This window comes from Tachyglossus aculeatus, chromosome 22, assembly GCF_015852505.1.
Source record: "Tachyglossus aculeatus isolate mTacAcu1 chromosome 22, mTacAcu1.pri, whole genome shotgun sequence".
Lineage (NCBI taxonomy): Eukaryota > Metazoa > Chordata > Mammalia > Monotremata > Tachyglossidae > Tachyglossus > Tachyglossus aculeatus.
Window position 1 is genome coordinate 3,931,645 of NC_052087.1, and position 24,007 is coordinate 3,955,651.

At 49.3% G+C, this 24,007-nt stretch overlaps 1 protein-coding gene across 6 annotated transcripts in view; it reads left to right on the forward strand.

Annotated features, from left to right (window-relative positions):
* MICAL2 (microtubule associated monooxygenase, calponin and LIM domain containing 2) overlaps positions 1 to 24,007 on the forward strand; it is a 230,276-nt gene that overhangs the window by 72,901 nt on the left and 133,368 nt on the right. The gene's annotated exons all lie outside the window — the stretch shown is intronic.

Genomic DNA, 24,007 nt, shown 5'->3' on the forward strand with positions numbered 1-24,007 from the left:
CTGTAAATTTGTTGTGGGCAGGGAAAATGTCTGCCAAATCTGCCCTACTGTGCTCTTCCAAGTTCGTGGTACAGTGCTCTGCACACAGTACGTGCTCAATAAATACGACTGATTGCTTCTGGGCAGGACTTTTGAAACTGTGGCTAAGCGATCAGTAAATATTATTGATTTGGCTGAAGTTTAGGCTGTAAGTTCACTGTGGTCAGGGAACGTGTCGACCAACTCTGTGTCCTCCCAAGTACTTAGTGCTGTGTTCTGCACACAGTAAGCACCCAGAAAATTACCACTGATGATGATGATTGAACATGTCTTCCCTCGGCAGGCTTGGTCCTGCACAGAGTACCGGGAATGGGGTGGGGAAGCAGGAAACTGGACCTGTGTCCCGGCTCCATATAGCGGCATTCCCAGGTGCTAAATTCCCTCTCTGGCCTAGGTCCAGCCGGGCTTCCTCATCCTGCCTCGGGTGGGGAAGCCGCCCAAAAGGAAGTGGCCCAGTGTCATTTCCAGGGCAGATTACCCAACTGCCGCGGGAAGCTCATTTCCAGCAGCCCACTGCTCTACCGCCCCACACCTCTGTTTATTATTGCGTTGTACTCTCCCAAGTGCTTAGTACAGTGCTCTGCACAAAGTAAGTGCTCAAAAAATATGAATGAATGAGTGAAAGAGCATCCAGCAGCCTCCCTCCTCTCTGTGACATTGGGGACGGAGGTCGGGACTGTTTGCGGGAAGCGCAGAGCTTTGTGGATTTCCCACCCCGTTCCCTCCCCCTCAGAGGACTTATAACGGGCTTAGTGATGACTGGGGCTTAGGCTCGATTAATTTGAACCTGTTTGTCTCATAGTTTGGATTGTAGCGTCATCATTCCGGCTGTCTACTCTACTTAGTTTGGGGGCCCTTTCTGGGTGAGCTCTGGGTCTGAATTGATTTCTGTGCCATTACTGTAGTGTGGTGCTTGGTGCACTATAAACTTAAGGGTCAGTAAGTCAATAGTGTTTATTGAACCCTTATTGTGTGCAGAACACTGTATTAAGAGCTTGGATGAGTACAATATAACAATACAACAGACACAGTCCCTGCCCACAATGAGTGTACTGCCTTTTGGGGGAGACAGATGTCAGTATGAGACATCAGTAATACAAATAAACAAATTACGGATATGTACATAAGTGCTGAGAGGCTGGTGTTGGGGAGATAAATAAAGGGAGCAAGTCAAGGTGACATAGAAGGGAATGGGAGAAGAGGAAAGGAGGGCTTTGCAGGGAAGGCCTCTTGGAAGAGATGTGCTTTCAATAAGGTTTTGGAAGAGGGGAGAGTCATCGTCTGTCAGCAATGAGGAGGGAGAGCGTTCAAGGCCAGAGGCAGGATGTGGGCAAGAGGTTGGTGGCGAGATAGATGAAATCATGGTACAGTGAAAGGTTGGCATTAGACGAGCTGGGTTGTGGGAGGAGAGTAGTGAGGTGAGATGGGGGGACAAGGGGATTGACTGCATCGGCTGATGGTAAGGGTTTTGGAGCTAGTAATGATGATTTTGGGTGCAGGGAGGCTGTCCCAGCAGGCAGGACGCCCCTAGTCAGCCCTCAATTTATCTGCTGAGAACAGTGCCCGGTCCCGAGGGCAAGGACTGGGAGGGGGTTGGCAGAGGTTGCCCATCAGTTCAATCATATTTAATTCAATTGTATTTATTGAGTGCTTACTGTGTGCAAAGCGCTGTATTATGCACATCATTTCTCAGCTCCCGTTCTCTGCTTCTGCAGACTGGACGTGCCCGAGGCTGGGCCCAGCCGGACCCTGCCAGGAAAGAGCCTGGCATCTTTTTGGAAGGGACAGCGAAGGGAATTGAACCAATTGCCCGGTCTGGGAGGTTGCCAGCTGGACCCACCCCTTGATTCCATTCCCCTGCTGGGTAATCAATCAATCTATCCATCAGTGATATTCATTGAGTGCTTACTTTGTGCAGAGCACTGTACTAAGTGCTTGGGAGAGTATAGTATAGCAGAGTTGGTAGGCACAGTTCCCTGCCCACAGTGCTCTTACAGTCTAGAGGGGAGCCCAGGGCCACGGGGCCGGTAGAGAATGACACTCAACTGGTGTGCGGCAAAGTAGGTTGGCCAGAGGAGTCCGTCCCAGTGGTGGCCCCCGCATCCCTGGTCTGGTCTCTGGGTGGTCCTGGCCTGGCCTGGGGCTCTGATCAATCAATCAATCAATCAATCACTCGTATTTATTGAGCGCTTACTGTGTGCAGAGCACTGTACTAAGCGCTTGGGAAGTACAAGTCAGCAACACATAGAGACAGTCCCTACCCAACAGCGGGCTCACAGTCTAGAAGGGGGAGACAGAGAACAAAACCAAACATACTAACAATATAAAATAAATAGAATAGATATGTACAAGTAAGATAAATAAATAAATAAATAAATAGAGTAATAAATATGTACAAACATATATACATATATACAGGTGCTGTGGGGAAGGGAAGGAAGTAAGATGGGGGGGATGGAAAAGGGGACGAGGGGGAGAGGAAGGAAGGGGCTCAGTCTGGGAAGGCCTCCTGGAGGAGGTGAGCTCTCAGTAGGGCCTTGAAGGGAGGAAGAGAGCTAGCTTGGCGGATGGGCAGAGGGAGGGCATTCCAGGCCCGGGGGATGACGTGGGCCGGGGGTCGATGGCGGGACAGGCGAGAACGAGGCATGGGGGACCAGTCAGCTGGACCTCTGCTCCCTTGCAGGCTTCTAACACCATTGCCCCCTCAGCCCCTGGGCCAGCGTTTGGGCGGAGCAGAGCACAGTGGTCTGTTGGCTCTGGGCTCCGGGGAGGGCCTGCCGGCAGACACATTCGTTCATTCATTCAGTCGTATTTATTGAGCACTTACTGTGTGCGGAGCACTGTACTAAGCGCTTGGGAAGTACAAGTTGGAATATTAATGTCTATCTTCCCCTCTAGGCTGAAAGCTCTCTGTGGACAGCGAATGTGTTACATTGTACTTCCCCAAGCACTTAGTATAGTACCATGCACACAGTAAGCACTCAATAAATACGACAGACTGACTGACAAAGCCATTATTTACTGGATCCTGTCAAAACGGGATTACGGGTAGCTCAAAGTCCAGAGGTAAGTCCAAGGCCATGGACAATGTATAGGACATCGTTTCCCCTCCCCAACTAAACCACCCGCCCCCTCCTTGCCTTTTCATAGAAGGGCAAGAGAGTAAGGCTGTTTTGGATTAGGTCATGCATTGGGGTTGGCGGAAGCCCGTCGGCTCTTTTGGTAGGATCCGCCGGTGACCTTTGCGGATGCCGGCGAAGAAGAAATCTGTAAGTTCCCAAGAGCAGGCAATGCTAGGGAGTCACACCACTGAGGCCTGGCTTTTCCTCCACTGCTGAGAAATCGTTTCTCCGGCGATTTCTTCTGAGGAGAACAGGGCTCACCTCAGGTGCCAAGCCCCTATTTTTGACCGGAGGATGGGTCCCATGGGGTCGCTCAGCTCATGCGACCGTGTTTCCTGGCGGAACCCAGAAACCTCGCTCTGCGGTGATTTTGTGTACTTGAGCATGGAGGGAGTTCCCGGTTGGACGCTTGGTGGGAGGAGCGGATCGGGAGGCCGAGGATGGGCCTAAGAAGCAGTGAGGCCTGGGAATCAGGGGACCTGGGTTCTAATCCCAGATCTGCCACATCTGCTGGGTGACCTCGGGCAAGCCACTTCACTGGGCCTCAGTTACCTCATCTGTAAAATGGGGATTAAGACTGTGAGCCCCATGTGCGACAGGGACCATGTCCAACCCAAGAAGCAGCGTGGTTCAGTGGAAAGAGCACGGGCTTTGGAGTCAGAGGTCATGGGTTTGAATCCCGGCTCTGCCACATGTCTGCTGTGTGACCTTGGGCAAGTCACTTAACTTCTCTGATCCTCAGTTACCTCATCTGTAAAATGGGGATTAAGACTGTGAACCCCACATGGGACAACCTGATCACTTTGTATCCACCCCAGCACTTAGAACAGTGCTTTGCACATAGTAAGCGCTTAACAAATGCCAACATTATTATTATTGTTATTATCTTGTATCTACCCCAGCGCTTAGTGCAGTGTCTGGCACATAGTAAGCACTTAACAAATACCACAGTTATTATGAAGAGCAGAGTGATGAGGCTGGGCTGGCCTCCAGACCGTAAGCTCACTGTGGGCAGGGAATGTGTCTGCTATTGTTGCTTTATTGTACTCTCCAAAGCGCTTAGTACAGTGCTCTGCCCACAGGAAGTGCTCAATTAAGGCGATTCACTGACTCGACTGGGCGTCTGGTGCCTCCGAGCCGAGGGGTGTGTGCTACCAATCTCCGCAGACCTAGTCTGGAGCCGTTAGACCCTCTCTTCTCTCTGTCGGGGAGAGGAAACAACAGACGGGCCTTTCCCAAGCAGAGTTAGAACTTCCAGCTCGGTTTTCCGGGTTTTTCCTGCCCGGTACTGTTTATACTCTCTCGTCCTCTCAAGCTGAGCTCTGGTAGCTCCCTTCCCTCCCCCGGCAGCAGAAGTGCCACTATTGTAAGCTTGGTGTGGGCAGGGACTGCGTTTACCATCGCAACCAGGGCTTAGTACAGTGCCTAGACTGTGAGCCCATTGTTGGGTAGGGATCATCTCTGTATGTTGCCAAATTGTACTTTCCAAGCACTTAGTACAGTGCTCTGCACACAATAAAGCGCTCAATAAATACAATTGAATGAATGAATGAATGCTCTATATACAGTAAGCAACATAGCCTAGTGAATAGAGCATGGGCCTGGGAATCAGAAGGACCCAGGTTCTAATTCCGGCCACACCACTGGTCTGCTGTGGGACTTTGGGTAAGTCACTTCACTTCTCTGTGCTTCAGTGAACTCATCTGGAAAATGGGGATTAAGACTGAGCTCTTAGAGAGGCAGCGTGGCTCAGTGGAGAGGGCCCAGGCTTGAGAGTCAGTGGTCGTGGATTCTAATCCTGACGGTGGAGAGGGGCCAGGCTTTAGAGTCAATGGTCATGGATTCTAATCCTGGCTCTGCCTCAATTGTGAAAATTTGGGCAAGTCACTGAACTTCTCTGTGCCTCAGTGACCTCATCTGGAAAATGGGGAGCCACACCTTGGGCAACCTGATAACCTTGTATCTCCCCAGGTGCTTAGAACAGTGCTTGGCACATATTAAGTGCTTAACAAATACCATCATTATTATTATTATTATGTGGAACAGGAACCATGCCCAACTGAATTAGCCTGTATTTGCCCCAGTGTTTAGTACAGTGCGGGGCACATGTAAGCCCTAAAGAAATACCATTGAAAAAAAAAGGAAGCGCTCAATAAGTGCTATTGATTGATGGAGAAGAAGCCAGGGATGTTTAGGGACAGAACAGGGAAATGCTCAGGAAATGCTCCTGAAGATGGTGAGTTCATTGTGAGGAGGGAATGTGTCTACCAACTCTGTTGTATTGTACTCTCCCAAGTGTTTAGTACAGTGCTGTGCACACACAGTGAGTGCTCACTAAATATGATTGATTGATTGGGAAGGGCCTGGGGGCAGGGGACCCAAACTGGGGCAGAAGTGGAGAACCCTAGACCTTGCCAATCTGAAACCCCCCTCCCCACTCTCCAAACCCACCATCCCAGGAAATCCAATGAGCCCAGATTCGGAGTGTGTCCACCAGAGCCCCAGGAGAGCCTAGTTCAGCATGGCTCAGTGGAAAGAGCATGGGCTTTGGAGTCAGAAGTCATGGGTTCAAATCCTGACTCTATCAATTGTCAGCTGTGTGACTTTGGACAAGTCACTTGACTTCTCTGTGCCTCAATTACCTCATCTGGAAAATGGGGATTAAGACTGTGAGCCCCCCGTGGGACAACCTGATCACCTTGTAACTTCCCCAGTGCTTAGAACAGTGCTTTGCACATACAAACTTGTAGCCCATACATACACCTTGTAGCCCAAGGTGACATATTGATAAGCAGCATGGCTCGGTGGAAAGAGCCCGGGCTTTGGAGTCAAAGGTCATGGGTTCATATCCCAGCTCTGCCAACTGTCAGCTGTGTGTCTCTGGGCAAATCACTTCACTTCTCTGTGCCTCAGTTACCTCATCTGTTAAATAGGGATTAAGACTGTGAGCCCCCCGTGGGACAACCTGATCACCTTGTAACCTCCCCAGCTCTTAGAACAGTGCTTTGCACATAGTAAGTGCTTAACAAATACCAACGTTATTATTATTAATAAGTGCTTAATAAATGCCATCATTATTATTATTATGATCCTGATTCCTTTCCTGGTTTTAGTGAGGGCCAGTGAGGGAAGGCACTGGAGTGCTTCCTAGCCCCGGTTAGAGCAGTAGACCCTGTGGCCACTGTGGTTGCTGAACGAGGCTTCCAGGCCCTGGAAAGTCATAGAGGATGGGATTGGGATCGGGGAGCAGATATGGGAGAGTGAGGAGGTCCCTGCTGCTGGTTTCTGTCTGTCGGTCCACCCGTCCTTCCGTCCTACCTTGTGGCCTTTTCTCTGTGAAACTTCCAGAGCCGCTGAGACTGTCCCCAACAGCCCTACCTGTTCCCCGGGCACAGCCTGTCCCAGATCTGTTCCTCCCTCCCTTCAGCTCCTTCATCCCCCATCTTCCCTGGTTCCCCCACAGAATGGTGGTAGGAAGGGGGTGCCTGGGGAGAAAGTGTGAGAAAAATGTCCCATCCTTAAGGTGCTCGCATACAGTCTGGCCCTCTCAGTCCACCCAGGGTGTGAGAGAAAGAGGGAGAGGGAAAGAGAGAGAGAGAGAGAGAGAGAGCACACACATTTACGCCTGCAAACTCACTGTGGGCAGAGAACTTGTCTGCTAACTCTGTTCTATTATACCTAATACATATATTATTTTATATTTTATAACATTACATTATGGAAGCAGCATGGCCTAGTGGATCGAGCCCGGGCCTGGGAGTTAGAAGGTCATGGCTTCTTATCCCGGCTCCACAGCTTGACTGCTGTCACTTCACTTCACTGGGCCTCAGTGACCTCATCTGTAAAACGGGGATGGAGACTATGAGCCCTAGGTGGGACAGGGACTGGTCCAACCTGATTAGCTTGTATCTACGTTAGTGCTTAGAACAATGCCGGGCACATAGTAGGCACTTACAAATACCATAATAATTATATGCTAGAGATTATTAATATATTATTAATTATTAATATCGTCTAGACTGTGAGCCCACTCTTGGATAGGGACCATCTCTATATGTTGCCAACTTGTACTTCCCAAGCGCTTAGTACAGTGCTCTGCACACAGTAAGCGCTCAATAAATACGATTGAATGAATGAATATTAATATAGCATTAAGAGGTTTTATTATTATTATTGCACTGTATCAATATAATATTATGCTTAATACAGTGCTTGGCACTCAGTAGGTGCTCCATCAGTACCACCGATTGATTGAACATCCAGTAGATATTCCAGTCTCCGCCGAACAATGGCTCAGATTCCCTGGCGGGAGGCGGAGGAGAGTCTGTGAGTCCGCTCAGAGCATTTCCATGGCGCCGTCTGTGTGATTGGAGTCGTGTGGTTTTCTATGTTTTAGCTAATTCTTCTCGTTTTCCCCAAAACGGGAAGCAGCGTGGTCTAGTGGAAAGAGCAGAGGACCTGGGTTCTAATCCCGGCTCTGCCAATTGCTTGCTGCATAACCTGCTCGGTGCCTCAGTTTCCTCACTGTAAAATGGAGGTTCAATACTTGTTCTCCCTCCTGGGTTCTGATCCCGGCTCTGTCACTTGTCTGCTCCGCTTTTCTGCTGTGTGACCTTGGGCAAGTCATTTCGCTTCTCTCGGCCTCAGTTCCCTCATCTGTAAAATGGGGATGAAGACTGCGAGCCCCATGGGGGGAAGGGACTGTGTCCAACCCAGTAAACTTGTATCTCCCACAGAGCTTAGAACTGTGCTCGACACACATTAAGTGGTTAACAGATACAGTAAAAAAAGAAAAAGAAAAATGGGAGACAGGGTGGGGAGAGGGCAGCCTCCGTCTCTGGGGCGGGATGTTTGGAAAGTCTCTCTCTGTGGTCAGGTCAGATGGAATGACATCGTCAGAAAGCAACTTTTTGGCACTCGGCTTTCCGATGAAATCATGTTGTCTATGAGAAATTGCTCTTAAACAAATTCCAGACACTGATTCAAGCAGCCCTGCCCCCTCCTCCCCCGGCTCCTTGCCCTTCCTTGCTCAGCCCAATCCCTTGGGGTGGGATTTGGTGCCAGAGGAGCAGATGTGACGGGAACCCCAACGTTGCTTTCCCCCGACGGCGGCAACCTCCACACTTAGATTCAACGGCGTGGCCTAATGGGTAGAGCGCGGGCCTGGAAATCAAAGACCTGGGTTCTACTCCTGGCTGTGCCATTTGTCTGCTCCCTGACTTGGGGCAAATCACTTCCCTTCTCTGTCCCTCGGTTACCTCATCTGTCAAATGGGGATGAAGACTGGGGTGACCCATGTGGGATAGGGACTGTGTCCAACCTGATTAACTCATATCTACCCCAGTGCTTAGAACAGTGCCTGGCACATAGTAAGTGCTTAATAAATGCCAGGTGGGATAGGGACTATGTCTAAGGTGATTTGCTTGTGTAAGCGCTTAATAAATACCATGTGGGATAGGGACTATGTCCAACCTGATTTGCTTATATCCACCCCAGTGCTTATTACACTAAGTAGTACGTTACAGTGCTCTGCACACAGTAAGCGCTCAAGAAATACAATTGAATGAATGAATGAATAGTACAGTGCCTGGCACATAGTAAATGCTAACAAATATTATTTATCATTATTATTATTATTACCAACAGACCCTGGGCTCAAATGGGGTTAAACACCTTTCAATGGGATGTAGTATTCCAGGAAGCTATGTTGTTGTTGTTGTTGTTGTTGTAGTAGTAGTAGTAGTAGTAGTAGTAGTAGTAGTAGTAGTAGTAGTTGTAGTAGTAGTAGTAGTAGTACCAGTACCACCACCAGACCCTGGGCTCAGACAGGGTTAAACACTTTCCAATGGGATGTGGTATTCCAGGAAGCCGGGGACGGGGGAAGGGGTCCCACACACCTCTCAACCTGAATGCTGGGAAGCCCATGCTTCCCATCCCATTCATTCAGTTGTATTTATTGAGCGCTTACTGTGTGCAGAGCACTGTATTAAGCGCTTGGGAAGTACAAGTCGGAAACATATAGAGACGGGCCCTACCCAACAATGGGCTCACAGTTGTGTAGTTGGCGCAGCCAGCCTGGGGTCTTTTTCCTTGCCAGCTGTGATCCCTGGGGGCTCTTCCCTGGGCAATCGGTCAGTCTGGGAAGACCCCCGCACCTCCGAAGGCCCTCGGCTGTCGTCACCCTGGGCCTACTGGACTGTCTCTATGTGATGCCAATTTGTACTTCCCAAGCGCTTAGTACAGTGCTCTGCACATAGTAAGCGCTCAATAAATACGATTGATTGATTGATTGGGCCTGTCTCACTCTGGGTCTCTGTCTCTCTCTTTTTTTATTTGTTAAGCGCTTACTACGTGCCAGGCACTGTATTAAGCACGGGGGTAGATACAAGCTAATTAGGTTGCACACAGGCCCTGGCATTCAGTCATCCATTCATTTAGAGAAGCAGCATGGCTCAATGGAAAGAGCACGGGCTTGGGAGTCAGAGGTCATGGGTTCTAATCCTGGCTCCGCCACTTGTCAGCTGTGTGACTTTGGGCAAGTCACTTAACTTCTCTGTGCTGCAGTTGCCTTAGCTGTAAAATGGGAATTAAGACTGAGAGTCCCACATGGGACAATGTGATTACCTTGTAACCCCCACAGTGCTTAGCACATAATAAGTCCTTAACAAATACCATTCTTCTTCTTATTATTATTATTATTAATAATTGTATTTATTGAGCACTTTGTGCAGAGCACTGTTCAAAGCGCTTGGGAAAGTGCAGTACAGCAATAAAGAGGGACAATCCCTGCCCACAGTGAACTCACGGTCTAGAGGCAGGGAGACAGACATCAGTAAAAATAAATAGACATCATTGGAGCTCACGGTCTTGATCTTCATTTGACAGATGAGGAAACTGAGGCCCAGAGACGCTGTGACATGCCTAAGGTCAAATAGAGCCAGGGTTAGGTTAGAACCCAGGTCCTTCTTACTCCCTGCGTTCTGCCCACTAGACCATGCCGCTTCTCTTTTCTCCGTGTTGTTCTACTGTCTTTCTGTCCCTCTGCATCTCTATCTCTGTCTTTTTCCCCCAACACCCAGACAGCCCTCCAGGGCCAGGCCCTCAGGGAAAGTAGCCCCGAGCCAGTTGGCTTGTCATCTAGATATGGGCAGGGAACGTGTCTGCTAATTCTACTGTATTGTACTCTCCCAAGTGCTTAATCCAGTGCTCTGCACATAGGAAGCGCTCAGTAAGTACCATTGATTGATTGATAAATTGATCTCCTGACTCACTTCCTCAGCTGTTCCTCGCACTCACTCCTTTTACTACCTGTGGCTCCGGGTGGGTGGTTTCTGAATATTCCTCTTCACAGAAACTCCTCACTATCAAAGCTTTCAAAGCCCTCCCTCGCCTTGCCCCGTCATACCTCACCTCGCTTCCCTCCTGTTACAACACAGCCCATACACTCCTCTCCCGTAATGCCAACCTTCTCATTGTGCCTCAATCTTGTCTATTTTGCAGCCGACCCCTCGCCCACATCCTGCCTCTGGCCTGGAACGTCCTCCCTCCTCCTATCCGACAGACAATGACTCTCCCCCGCTTCAAAGCCTTATTGACGGCACATCTTCTCCAAGAAGCCTTCCCTGACTAAGCCCTCCTTTCCTCTTCTCCCTCTTCTTTCTGTGTCACCTTGACTTTATTCATTACCCCTCCCTGCCCCACAACACTAATGTACATATCTGTAATTTATATTACTGTCTATGTTCCCCTCTATACTTTAAGCTTGCTGTGGGCAAGAACTGTGTCTGTTTAATGTTGTATTGTATGCTCCCAAGCGCTTAGCACAGTGCCCTGTGCACAGAAAGGGCTCAATAGATACCATTGACTGACAGGCTGAATTCACTGATCCCAGACTGTAGTTCAGGCTGGCGGGCCTGGACACTCGTGCTATCTGGGTGTGGTGCTGGTGTGGCTGATTTGTGGTTAGACGGCATTTCTGGCTGTGAGTCCTGAGTTGGTGTCAGAGCCCTGAGGGTCTCTCTTCCCAGACCCAGGGATCCCGTTTCTCCGTCTGCTTCCATGGGGAGATGGGTTCTTGAGCTGGGCAGAAGCCAGGGCTTGCCCTCATCCCAGCGTCCCTTGTGTTGGGAGGGGATGCACCTTGAAACCACCGACTGGACCTTGGGTTGGGATACAGGCAGGCTCGTTGTGAGGGAATGTGTCTACCAACCCTGTAGTGGGTTCAGCAGTGAGCTAATAATAATGATTGTCATATTTGTTAAGCATTGTACTACGCGCTGGGGTGTATACAAGCAAATTGGGTTGGACACAGTCCCAATCCCACATAGGGCTCACGCTCTCAATCCCCATTTTACTGATGAGGTAATTGAGGCACAGAGGAGTGAGTGACTTGCCAAAAGTCACACAGAAGAGATGTGGCGGAGAGTAAGTTGGCCTTAGAGGAGAGAAGTGAGCGTGCTGGCTTATAATAGGAAATCAGCAAGGTAAGGGAGAAGAGGGCAAGGTGACTGAGTGCTTACCCTGGTAAGGAGTTCCTGTTTGCTGTGGAGGTGGGTGGGCAGACACTGGAGGTTCTTGAGAAGTGGGGAGGCCTGGACTGAACAGTTTTGTAGAGAAATGGTCCAGGCCACAGAGTGAAGTATGGACTGGAGTGGGGAGAGACAGGAGGCAGGGAGGTCAGTGAGGAGGCTGATGCAGTAATCAAGGTGGAATAGGATGAGCGCTTGGATTACTGTGTTAATCCAATATTTAAGGTTGCAGATCCAAGGGCATAGTTGATATGGAATGGGGAGGAAGCAGGAAGTATTGTATCAGCCTCGTCACTGATGTCCCCACTTCCAGCTTCTCCCCCTTTAGCCCAGGCATCATTCTGCTGTCTGATCTCCTTTTCTTTCTTTTTTTTTTTTGTATTCATTAAACGCTTTCTACATCCCAGTAAGATACTATACTAAGCTCTGAGGAAGATCCAAGCTAATCGGGTTGGACACAGTCCCTGCCTCACCTGGGGCTCACAGTCTTAATCCCCATTTTTCAGATGAGGTTACTGAGGCCCCGAAAAGTGAAGTGACTTACCCAAGGTCACACGGCAGACAAGGAGTCGAGCCAGGATTAGAATCCGGTTCCGTCTAACTCCCAGGTCCTTTCTGAAACACCACTCAGGACACACCGTCCTTGCCCTCCGTGTGGCTTAGTGGAAAGAGCACAGGCTTGGAAGTCAGAGGTTGTGGGTTCTAATCCTGGCTCCGCCACTTATCAGCTGGGTGACTTTGGGCAAATCATTTAACTTCTCTGTGCCTCAGTTCCCTCATCTGTAAAATGGGGATTAAGACTGTGAGCCCCAAGTGGGACAATCTGATTACCTTCTGTCAACCCCAGTGCTTAGAACAATGCTTGGCACATAGTAAGAGCTTAACAAATACTATCATTATTATTATTATTGCCCTCCAAACCCTCCAGCAGCTGCCCATCTCCCTCCTCATCACACAAGGACTCCTTATCCCGGCTTCAAAGTTGTCCACACCTTGCTCATCTGCTCTCCTTGCCTACCCCTAATAATAATAACTGTGCTATGTGTTAAGTGCTTACTATCTGCCAGGCACTGAACTAAGTGGTGGGGTGGTTAAAAGCAAACCGGGTTGGACACAATCCCTGTCCCACATGGAGTTCACAGTCTTAATCCCCATTTGACAGATGAAGTAACTGAGGCCCAGTGATGTGACATGCCCAAGGGCACGCCGCAGGCAAGTGGATTAGAAACCAGGTCCTTCTGACTCCCAGGGCAATCCAGTAGGCCACACTGCTTCTCTTTGACTTGATCTGGGGGAGGAGAGCTTCTGGCCTGGTTTTAGGGGTATCTGGGTGGTCCCCCGTGATGGAGTTCCCTCCACCCCCGCCAACTCCGGGTCATTTGGATTCTGGACAATGTGGCCCCTGGAGAGGGGAGGGGATGGACTTGCTGGAGAAGCCCGGCGCTCTGAAAGGGGAGGGAGTCTACCGAGGGATGTAATGCCTGAGCTCCTGACCTTGGCTTCCCTGGCCTCCAGCCTACAGGATTCCCCGATCAGAGAACAGAGTGCATCTCGGCCTACATCAAGCTGTTCTTTCCATTCCAGCTAAACAGACTACTCACTGTCCACCTCTAAATCAGTCAATCGTATTTTTTGAGTGCTTCCTGCGCACAGAGCACTGTACTAACCACTCGGGAGAGGACAAGATAGCACTATATCAGATACATTCCCTGTCCACAATGAGGTTACTCGCACAACGCTCTCCTCTTCCCCAAATCGCACTCCCCACTTCCTTCCGGAAGTCTTCCTAATGGTGGTGTTTGTTAAGCACTTACTATGTGCGAAGCACTATTCTAAGTGCTGGGGGGATACAGGGATACAAGGTGATCAAGGTTGTCCCACGTAGGGCTCACAATCTTTACAGATGAGGAAACTGAGGCCCAGAGAAGTTAAGTGACTTGCCCAAGGTCACACAGCTGAAAAGTGGCGGAACCGGGATTCGAACCCATGACCTCTGACTCCCAAGCCCGTTCTCTTTCCACTGAGCCACACTGCTTCATGTGCAAAGCACTGCTCTAAGCACTGGGGGGGATACAAGGTGATCAGGTTGTCCCACGGGGGGCTCACCGTCTTAATCGCCATTTTACAGATGAAGTAACTGAGGCACAGAGAAGTGAAGTGACTTGCCCAAAGTCACACAGCTGACAAGTGGCGGAGCCTCGATTTGAACCTATGATTTCTGACTCCAAAGCCCGGGCTCTTTTCCTCTGAGCCACGCTGCTTCCTAGATTGTTCTCTTCTCCCCCTCGGCTTCAGCCACTCCAAATCTCCCTAGTGCAGAGGTGGGCACAGCCTGTGGCCTCTGAGTTTGTTCATTTATTCATTCATTCCATCATATTTATTGAGTGCTGACTGTGTGCAGAGCACTGGACTAAGCGCTTGGGAAGTACAAATCGGCAACCTATAGAGACGGTCCCTACCCAACAACGGGCTCACAGTCTAGAAAGGGGAGACAGCCAACAAGACAAAACAAGTAGACAGGTGCCATCAGAATAAATAGTTGTGTCTGGCACTTCTTGGAACCAAATGTGGCTCTCCAGTGGGGCCCCAGTCAAACACCCCACAACGTAGGGTGCCTCAACTACTGCAGCCACAACATGCCCAAGAGACAGGGCAGGCAGTAGGAGGTGAGGAGCTCTGGATGGAGGAAGAAGGGGCAGAGGGGGTGGCCTACAGTCAGTTGCCTGGATTATAAATCAGAATCAGGATACCCCCTAACCCGGGGTCTTTTGCCCAGTAGGATGGGGGGATATTAACTCCCTGGAGATTTGGACTGCGGGTCCAGTGGGGAGGAGGGAAATAAACCCCTGGGAGGCTTGAGCAATTGAGGGTCCAGTGGAGTGGGGGGCATATTAACTTCTGGGAGACTTGGTTGACCAAGAGACCAGCCAGAGAGAGGGGAATTAACTCCAGGAAAGTGTTGAGCGACTGAGAAGCCAGCGTGGTAACCAATTCTCCTGGGAGAATTGGTTGACCTTGGGCCCAGCAGGATTAGCGGGGGACATTCATTTCCCGGAGACCTGGGCAACTGAGCCCCCAGTTGGGTGGGAGGATATTCATTCATTCAGTCGTATTTATTGAGTGCTTACCGTGTGCAGAGCATTAGATATTAGAGAAGAAGCGTGGCTTAACGGAAAGAGCACGGGCTTGGGAGTCAGAGGTCATGGATTCTAATCCCTGCTCCGCCGCTTCTCAGGTGTGTGACTTTGGGCAAGTCGCTTCACTTCTCTGGGCCTCAGTTCCCTCATCTGTAAAACGGGGATGAAGACTGTGAGCCCCACGCGGGACAAGCTGAGTACCTTGTGTCTACCCCAGAGCTTAGAACAGTGCTTGGCACATAGTAAGCGCTTAACAAATACCATCATTATTAAGTCACTTCACTTCTCTGTGCCTCAGCTACCTCTTCTGCAAAATGGGGATTAAGACTCTGAGCCCCACATAAGACAGCCTGATTACCTTGTATCTACCCTAGTGTTTAGAACAGTGTTTGGCACATAGTAAGCGCTTAACAAATACCATAATAATAATAATAATTATTATTATATTATTATAATTAACCCCCAAGGGCCCTTTGGAAGGCCCTTGGTGGTTCTGGGCCCATGTTCCTCAGACTGTCCACACTTTGCAGTTTGACATTGGAGGGAATTCTCCCTCCTCAAGTCAGAGCTCACTGTAGCTCTTGTGGATGGGTGGGAAGGATGGGTGGCTTCTGTCCTCCGCTGGTGGGAACTCCTCATTCACATCTCTGGAGCAGGGGGAGGTGCTTAGTACAGAGCTCTGCACACAGACAGTGCTCAGCAAAAAACATTGATTGATTGAGGGGTGGGAGGGATGGTCCTGTTCTGCACTGGTAAATAGGTCTTGGTATTTACTGCCCTCCATCACTTGTGTCCCACATAGGGCTCACAGCCGGAACCCCCATTTTACAGATGAGGTAACTGAGGGAAGTGAAGTGACTTGCCCCAGGTCATACAGTACAACTCCAATTGCTTAATAATACTGAGAAGAAGAAGAATTTTGGTATTTGTTAAGTGCTCACTATGTACAAAGCTAATCAGGATGAGCCCAATCCGGGTCCCACATAGGGCTCACAGCCGGAACCCCCATTTTACAGATGAGGTAACTGAGGGAAGTGAAGTGACTTGCCCAAGGTCATACAGCACACAAGTGATGGAGGCAGGATTAGAACCCAGGTCCTTCTGACTCCCAGGCTCTATCCTCTAGACTGTAAGTTCATCCTTTAGCCTATAAGCTCACTGTGGGCCGGGAATGTGTCCGTTCGTCGTTATAGTGTACTCTCACAAGCTCTTCGTACAGTGCTCTGTACACAGTAAGCACTCAATAAATACAATTGACTGATCGACTCTATCCACTAGACCACATTGCTTCTTTCCGTGAGGCGTGAGTTCACTCTTTCCTGCTCTGGAGGTGAAAAGGAAGAGTGTAAACTTGGATTCATTCAATCGTATTTATTGAGTACTTACTGTGTGCAGAGCACTGTACTAAGTGCTTGGGAGAGTACAGCGTAACAATATAGCAATACATTCCTGCCCACAACAAGCTTACAGTGTAGAGGACAAGCATCCCAGCCGAGATACGTGGCTGGTAACTCACCTGCCAACCCAGGGAGGGAAGGGGAATCGGCGAAAGTGACACTTGTGCTGGTCGCTGACTTGGTTTCCTTAAGGGAGAGCTTGGAACATTCTTGTTAAACTGCCGGGCCTCAGTTTCGGGAATGTTGGAGAACTAAAGCAGCGTAACCCAGTGGAAAGACCACTGGCTTGGGAATCAGAGGACCTGGGTTCTAATCCCCGCTCTGCTGTGTGTGACCTTGGGCAAGTCACTTCAGTTCTCTGTGCCTTAGTTTCCCTATCTGTAAAATGAGGATTCCATACCTTCTCTCCTTATTAGACTGTGAGTCTCAGTGTGAGACAGAGACTACTCCATCTGATTGTGTTGCATCTACTCTGGCACTTGGGACAGTGTTTGGTAGAAGTACCAGCATGAAGCAGCGTGACTCAGTGGAAAGAGCACGGGCTTTGGAGTCAGAGGTCATGGGTTCAAATCCCACTCCGCCAATTGTCAGCTGTGACTTTGGGCAAGTCATTTGACTTCTCTGTGCCTCAGTTACTTCATCTGTAAAATGGGGATTAAGACTGTGAGCCCCCCGAGGGACAACCTGATCACCTTATAACCACCCCAGCGCTTAGAACAGTGCTTTGCACATAGTAAGCGCTTAATAAATGTCATTATTATTATTATTATTACTGTTATTAAGTATGAGAAGCAGTGTGAGCCCATTGTTGGATAGGGAACGTCTCTATATGTTGCCAACTTGTACTTCCCAAGTGCTTAGTACAGTGCTCTACACACAGTAAGTGCTCAATAAATACGATTGAATGAATGAATGAATGTGGCCTAGTGGCAACAGCATGGGCTTGGAAGTCAGAGGAAGTGGGTTCTAATCCCAGCTGTGCCATCTGTCTACTGTGTGACCAAAGGCAAGTCACTTAACCTCTCTGTGCCTCAGTTACCTCATCTGTAAAATGGGGATTAAGATTGTGAGCCCCACATGGGTCCACCTTGTATCTACCTCAGCGCTTAGAACAGTGCTTGTCACATCGAAAGTGCTTAACAAATACTATAATCATTATAATTATTATAGTAAGCACTGAACGAGGATCACACTTATCAACTGGGATTTGTTCATTCATTCATTCTTTCAATCATATTTATTGAGCACTTACTGTGTGCAAAGCACTGTACTAAGCGCTTGGGACAGTACAATATAACAATAAACAGGCACATTCCCTGCCTGCCATGAGCTTACAATAATATAAATAAATTTCCCTCCGTTTCCTCATTGCCTGAGGGATTCAGCTTGTTCCTACAGGAGGCTGCTTCCTCCGGCCAAGGTTTTTCTTTGAACTCTCTTTCTCTTATCCGTTAATTCGGCACTCAACTGCCACCACAGCTGAGCAATCTCTCCCACAATAGGCACTTTTAACCTTCACCTCCTGTGTGTCCACCCCTAGATAAACGGGGCAGCGTGGTTGGAAAGCACGGGAGCCTAACCCACTTTAGGGCACTGGGAAAAGACTTTCTTCTCCCCAGACTCCAGAGCAAAGTGAAGAGGGATTTCCTCATTTCGTTATCTGTCTCTTGGAATTCCCAGAGGAGCAGTGGAATAATGGGAATCCAGCAGACATTGGAGAGTAGGTGGTGTCCACAGTTTGCAACAAACTGCCATGTTTTTTAATGGCATTTATTAAGCGCTTACTATGTGTAAAGCACTGTTCTAAGTGCTGGGGAGGTTACAAGGTGATCAGGTTGTCCCAGAGGGAGCTCACAGTCTTTATCCTCATTGTACAGATGAGGGAACTGAGGCACAGAGAAGTCAAGTGACTTGCCCAAAGTCACACAGCTGATGAGTGGTAGAGTCGGGATTCGAACCCATGACCTCTGACTCCAAAGCCCGTGCTTTTTCCACTGAGCCACGCTGCAGCCATCCTTGCCTAGAGTTCTAAGTATCTTCTTCCTCCTGCTCCTCCTCCTCATTCATTCATTCATTCATTCAATCGTATTTATAGAGCACTTACTGTGTGCAGAGCACTGGACTAAGCTCTTGGGAAGTACAAATCGGCAACATATAGAGACGATCCCTACCCAACAACGGGCTCACAATCTAGAAGGGGGAGACAGACAACAAGACAAAACAAGTAGACAGGTATCAATACCATCAGAATAAATAGAATTATAGCTGTATACATATCATTAATAAAATAAATAGAGTATTAAGTATGTACAAATAAAATAAATAGAGTAATAAATATGTATAAATATATACAAGTTCTGTGGGGAGGGGAATGGGGTAGGGCAGAGGGAGGGAGGGGGCGATGTAATAATAATAATAATGGCATTTATTAAGTGCTTATTATGTGCAAAGCACTGTTCTAAGCACTGGGAAGGTTACAAGGTGATCAGGGTATCCCATGGGGGCTCACAGTCTTAATCCCCATTTTACAGATGAAGTAACTGAGGCCCAGAGAAGTGAAGTGACTTGTCCAAAGTCACCCAGCTGACAATTGGCGAAGCTGGGATTTGAACCCATGACCTCCGACTCCAAAGCCCGGGCTCTTTCCACTGAGCCACGCTGCTTCTTCTGCTTCATGTACTAAGTGCTGGGTGGTTACAAGCAAATCGGGTTGGGCACAATCCCTGCCCACCCACCTTTGGGCTCAAGGTCTCAGTTCTCATTGAGGATTGAATAAGCTGAGGCCCAAGGAAGTGAGGTGACTCGCCCAAAGTCACACAACAGACAGGTGGTCCTTTTGACTCTTAGACCCATGCTCTATCCACTAGGCCATGCTGCTTCTCTACTAGATATGATTGATTGATTTATTGGTTGGTTGGGTACTCAGCAGAGGGGGAAGCAGTTGGGGACAGTGGCATGGTGGGCTGTGGGGTCTTGGTTTGGCCGGGGCGGCTGAGTTGTAGCGGGGCACGTTTCCACGGGAGGTTGCTGGGAGCAGAACTTGGTCTGTGCATTGGGACACTAATGGCCACTAAGGAAGAAACGGCAAAGCCACCAGAAGCTCAAGACCTCCGGGAAAGGGTTTAGTTGCCGGGTGCCCTCCCGCCCCCAGCCCTGTCTTGCTCGAGCTGTTTCCTCATCATGATTTTTTTTTTTCTAATGATATTTGTTAAGCACTTACTTTGTGCCAGGCACTGTACTAAGTGCTGGGATAGACACAAGCTGATTCAGTTGGACACGGTCCACATCCCACATGGGGCTCCTAGTCTCAATCCTCATTTTACAGATAAGGTAAAGGCATAGAGAAGTGAAGTGATTTGAAGTGGATGAGCTGGAATTAGAACCCAGGTCCTTCTGACTCTCGGGCTCCTGCTCTATGCAGTAGCCCTCATTGCTTCTCTTTTGGGGGTGTTCTGCTCTCTAGACTGTAAGCTCGTTTCGGGCAGGGAACATGTCTATCAACTCTTTTATATTGTATTCTCCCAAGCATCTAGTACGGCGGTCTGCACACGGTAAGCGCTCAGTAAATACCATCGATCGACTGCATCTGCAGCAAGCCCTCGGTACAAACGTCGACTCATATGCCGGCCCCGGCAGGTCTGCCCCAGCCCTGGAATGTGGGTCAGGGGGAGCCGAAGACCTCGCAATCCATATCCCAGAGTCGGGTGGGACCCACCTCGAGGACCCCACGTTGTGAAACGGATGTCAGAACGTGCCCAACCACGATCCGTGCCCGCTGTTGGGTAGGGGCCGTCTCTATATGTTGCCAACTTGTACTTCTCAAGCGCTTAGTACAGTGCTCTGCACACGGTAAGCGCTCAATAAATATGATTGAATGAATGAATGAATCCGTGATGTTCGGTCTGGACATTTGATGATCCGAAATGATCCCGGGCCCAGATAGTTGGATAATCGTCTCTCTGCACGGTCAATATCCTCTCAAGTGTCACCGCAGGCTGAAACAGGCCTCTCAGAGGTCCCACAGTGTTTTTATAGATAGTCATAAAAATAATAATAATAATGATGATGATGATGAGGGTATTTGTTAAGTGCTTACTATGTGTCAGTACTGTTCTAAGTGCTGGAGTAGATACAAGCTAATCAGGTTGGGCACAGTCCCTGTCCAACATGGGGCTCACAGTCTTAATCCCCATTTTGCAAACGAGGTCACTGAGGCCCAGAGAAATGAAGTGACTTGCCCAAAATCACACACAGCAGGGAAGTGGTGGAGCCGTCTTCTCGTAGAGGCCGTCCGAGCTTCAGCCTCCCAAATCCTGAGGGCTCAGAGACGTTAAAGACTCAGTCTAAATCACACAGCAAATCAGTGGGAACTCCTTGCCCCTAGTCTGGGGAGTCTATTGCCTGCCATAAGAGACCATGCCAGGCATCCCAGACCCATAGAGGTGTCACAAATTCCAAGGATGACCATTTTTTTTAGTGCTTTTTTGGTTGAGTGCTCACTTTGTGAAAGGCACTGTCCTAACCACTGGGGTAGATATGAGATAATCAGATTGGCATCTTCCCCATCCCACATGGGGCTCACAGTCTTAATCCCCATTTTACGGAAGAGGTAACCGAGGCCCAGAGAAGTGAAGTGATTTGGTCAAAGTCACCCAGCAGACAAATGGTGGAGCCGGAATTAGAACCCAGGTCCTCTAACTCCCAGGCCTGCACTCTTTCCACTAGGCCACACTGCTTCTCGAGTCCGTGCTACTTCTCATAGTGGACTTAGTAGAAAAGGTCCAGATCTGGGGTCTAATCCCAACACAGGCACTTTCCTGCCATGTGACTCTGGGCAAGTCACTTCACTTCTCTGGGCCTCAGTCTCCTCATCTATTAAATGAGGGTTTAATATCTGTTCTTCCTCTTAGTCTGGGACCCCAAGTGGGGCGGGGATCATGTCTGATCTGATTATCTTATATCCACCTCAGTGCTTGGTGTTGCCTGAATTGTACTTTCTGAGCATTTAGTACAGTGCTCTGCACACAGTAAGCGCTCAATAAGTATGATTGAATAAATGACTGAAACAGTGTAGTCTAGTGGATAGAGCCCAATCCTGGGAATCAGAAGTACCTGAGTTCCAATCCTGGCTCCGCCACTTGTCTGCTGCCATGACCTTGGGCAAGTCACTTAACTTCTCCGTGTCTCAGTTACCACATCTGTAAAATGGGGATTAAGGCTCTGTGCCCCATGTGGGACATGCACTGTGTTCCAACCTGATTAGATTATATCTACTCTAGCATTTAGTATGGTGCTTGGCACGCAGTAAACAAATACCACTAAAAAAAAAAAAAAAGTAAACCCGTAGTAAATTCCACAGATTATTATTTTTTTTTATATGATCTGAACAGGAGCAGATGAATAGGAAATCGAGAGAAAATGAGGTGTGGCCTTGGACTCTGTTCTTCCACCCTGTGGTTATCTCATTCTAGGCTGGCTGGGGCTTTCAAGTCATCCCCCACTTCCAGCTTTCCTTCTAAACCAAAAGCCTGTTTTTCTCGCAAGTTTATCCTGCTATTTAATAAATGTGGGGGCCTGAGCACTTAAAGACTGGCTTTACAATAGACTTCCTGCTGGTTTTGGCTCTAGATGCTTCCCAACTGGGTAATAAATTAAGTTCCCCTGACTAAAGGGAGGGTAAAGTCAGCCGAGAACAGGCCGAGGGGGTGAGAGGTGGATTTGCAGCGGTCAAAGGGGCTTAGGAACACGTTGGGATTGTGCAGAACGTATCCTCCAAAGCCTGGTAGGTCTGGCTCTGCTGTGCATTCTCCTCTCCCGACTGGTTGTTGTATTCCCTGGGCTCTGGAGCTGAGCCGCCCGCTCCTGCCCTGCTCCCGCTGGGCATTGAACTCTCTCCCCCACAACGAGTTACCTGGGGCGGTCTTGCATTCCAAGACCGGAGCATTGCCGGGAACATAGGTGAGCCTCGGAAGCGGATGGGGTAGGGCCCTTGAGCTGGCTCGGTTCGAGCATCTCGCCAGGAATGTCAGTGCTGACTCCAGGATGACTGGTGTGAAAACAGTCCAGCCTGGGGGGTTCTGTCTCCACCTAAGTGATAAAGAATCCTCTGCTCCAACCGACTGAGCCTCTCTCCTTCTCACCCTTTTTCTCTCTCTCCCAACTCCCTCCATACTACCGCTCCTTGCCCTCTCCGCCCCCACCATGACAAACTTCCTGTGCCCAAAGCCAGCAGGCGGGCCAACGGTTAGGATAACAATAATAGTAACTGTGATGCTTGTTAAGCGCTCGCTTACGATGTGCCAGGCATTATACTAGGCGCTGGGGTGGTTACAAGCAAATCGGGTTGGACACCCTGCCTCACCTGGGGCTCACGGTCTCAATTCCCATTTTCCAGATGAGGTAACCGAGGCACAGAGAAGTGAAGTGACTCACCCAAGGTCACACAACAGGCAAGTGGCAGAGCCGGGGTTCTAATCCTTCAGACCCCTAGGCCCGTGCTGTATCCACTAAGCCACGCTGCTTCCCGTAGGACCCGCTGTCGGAAGAGAAATGCGGCAGGTCTAGACCGAACCCAGAATAAAACCTCAGAAGAATTGGAACAAAACATTCTTGTTTATAAAACTCTCATCACGGTCTGGCTATGTGCAAACCCAAAGAACGTGTTTTGATTGTGAGATAATGAACTTGTAGCCAGAGTGGCGGGGGCGGGTGGGGAGGGGTCTGCTCAACCTCCTGGCTATAAATACCGCAAGCCGGGCCCCTCCGCTGACCTGCAGCCTTGGTGAAATTTGGCTGAGTGATGACCTCACGACCCAGTCATTTGGGTTCTTGCAGACTCTGTCTCCGAGTTATTCGGGAAAACTTCCCCAAACCCCCAGTGAAAGAGAAAGAATGGAGGGTGCCCCCCTCTAACTCAGCTCATGTTCTGTGATTAGCACCAAGCGTAACCCGGAGAATGAGTTTGGGAAGTGGGGGGTGAGCGTATGCCAGGGGAGAACTCCTCCTCCCACACCAGGATGTCCAGAAATGGACTCAGGCCTGGTTTGAGTTCTCCAGGCGGCTACCGCTGATAACAGTGGTATTTGTTCAGTGTCAAAGAACAGAGCACTGCCAAACACTGTGATAAGCATGAGGGAGATGCAAGATAAACAGATCCTGTCCCCACTTGGAACTTACAGTCTAAGGGGGAGAGAGAAGGAGTATATAGCCCCCATTTTACAGATAAGGAAATAAGTCCCGGAGAAGTGAAGTAGGTAAGTGGTGGAGATAGGATTAGAACTCGGGTCATCACACTCCAGGGCCTTGGGTCTTGCCTCTAGACCATCCCTTCTCGCCGGCTCTCCGATCGCTGGCTGGCTGCTCAGCAATGTCCATGCCACAAGTGCCAGACCCCCATTTTACAGATGAGGACACTGAAGCCCAGAGAAGTGAAGCGACTTGCCCATGCAGGTAAATGCTGAAGACAGGATTAGAACTCAGGCCACCTCATTCCCAGGCTTTGGCTCTTGCCACTGGGCCACACCCTCTCTCCGGCTTTCCGATCCCTAGCTTTTCAGCACTGCCCATTGTATCGATCATCATCAGTGGTATTTATTGAGCACATACTTTGTGCAGAGCATTATACTAAGCACTTGGGAGAGTGCAGTAGAACAGGGATGGTAGACACATTCCCTGCTCACAATGAGCTTACAGTCTATGGCTTATTGTTGTCTCGACTACGGGAGGGAGAATCAAGAAGAAGCCTGTCAATTCCATTCCTTTCCTACCTTGGGCAGTGGCTAGCG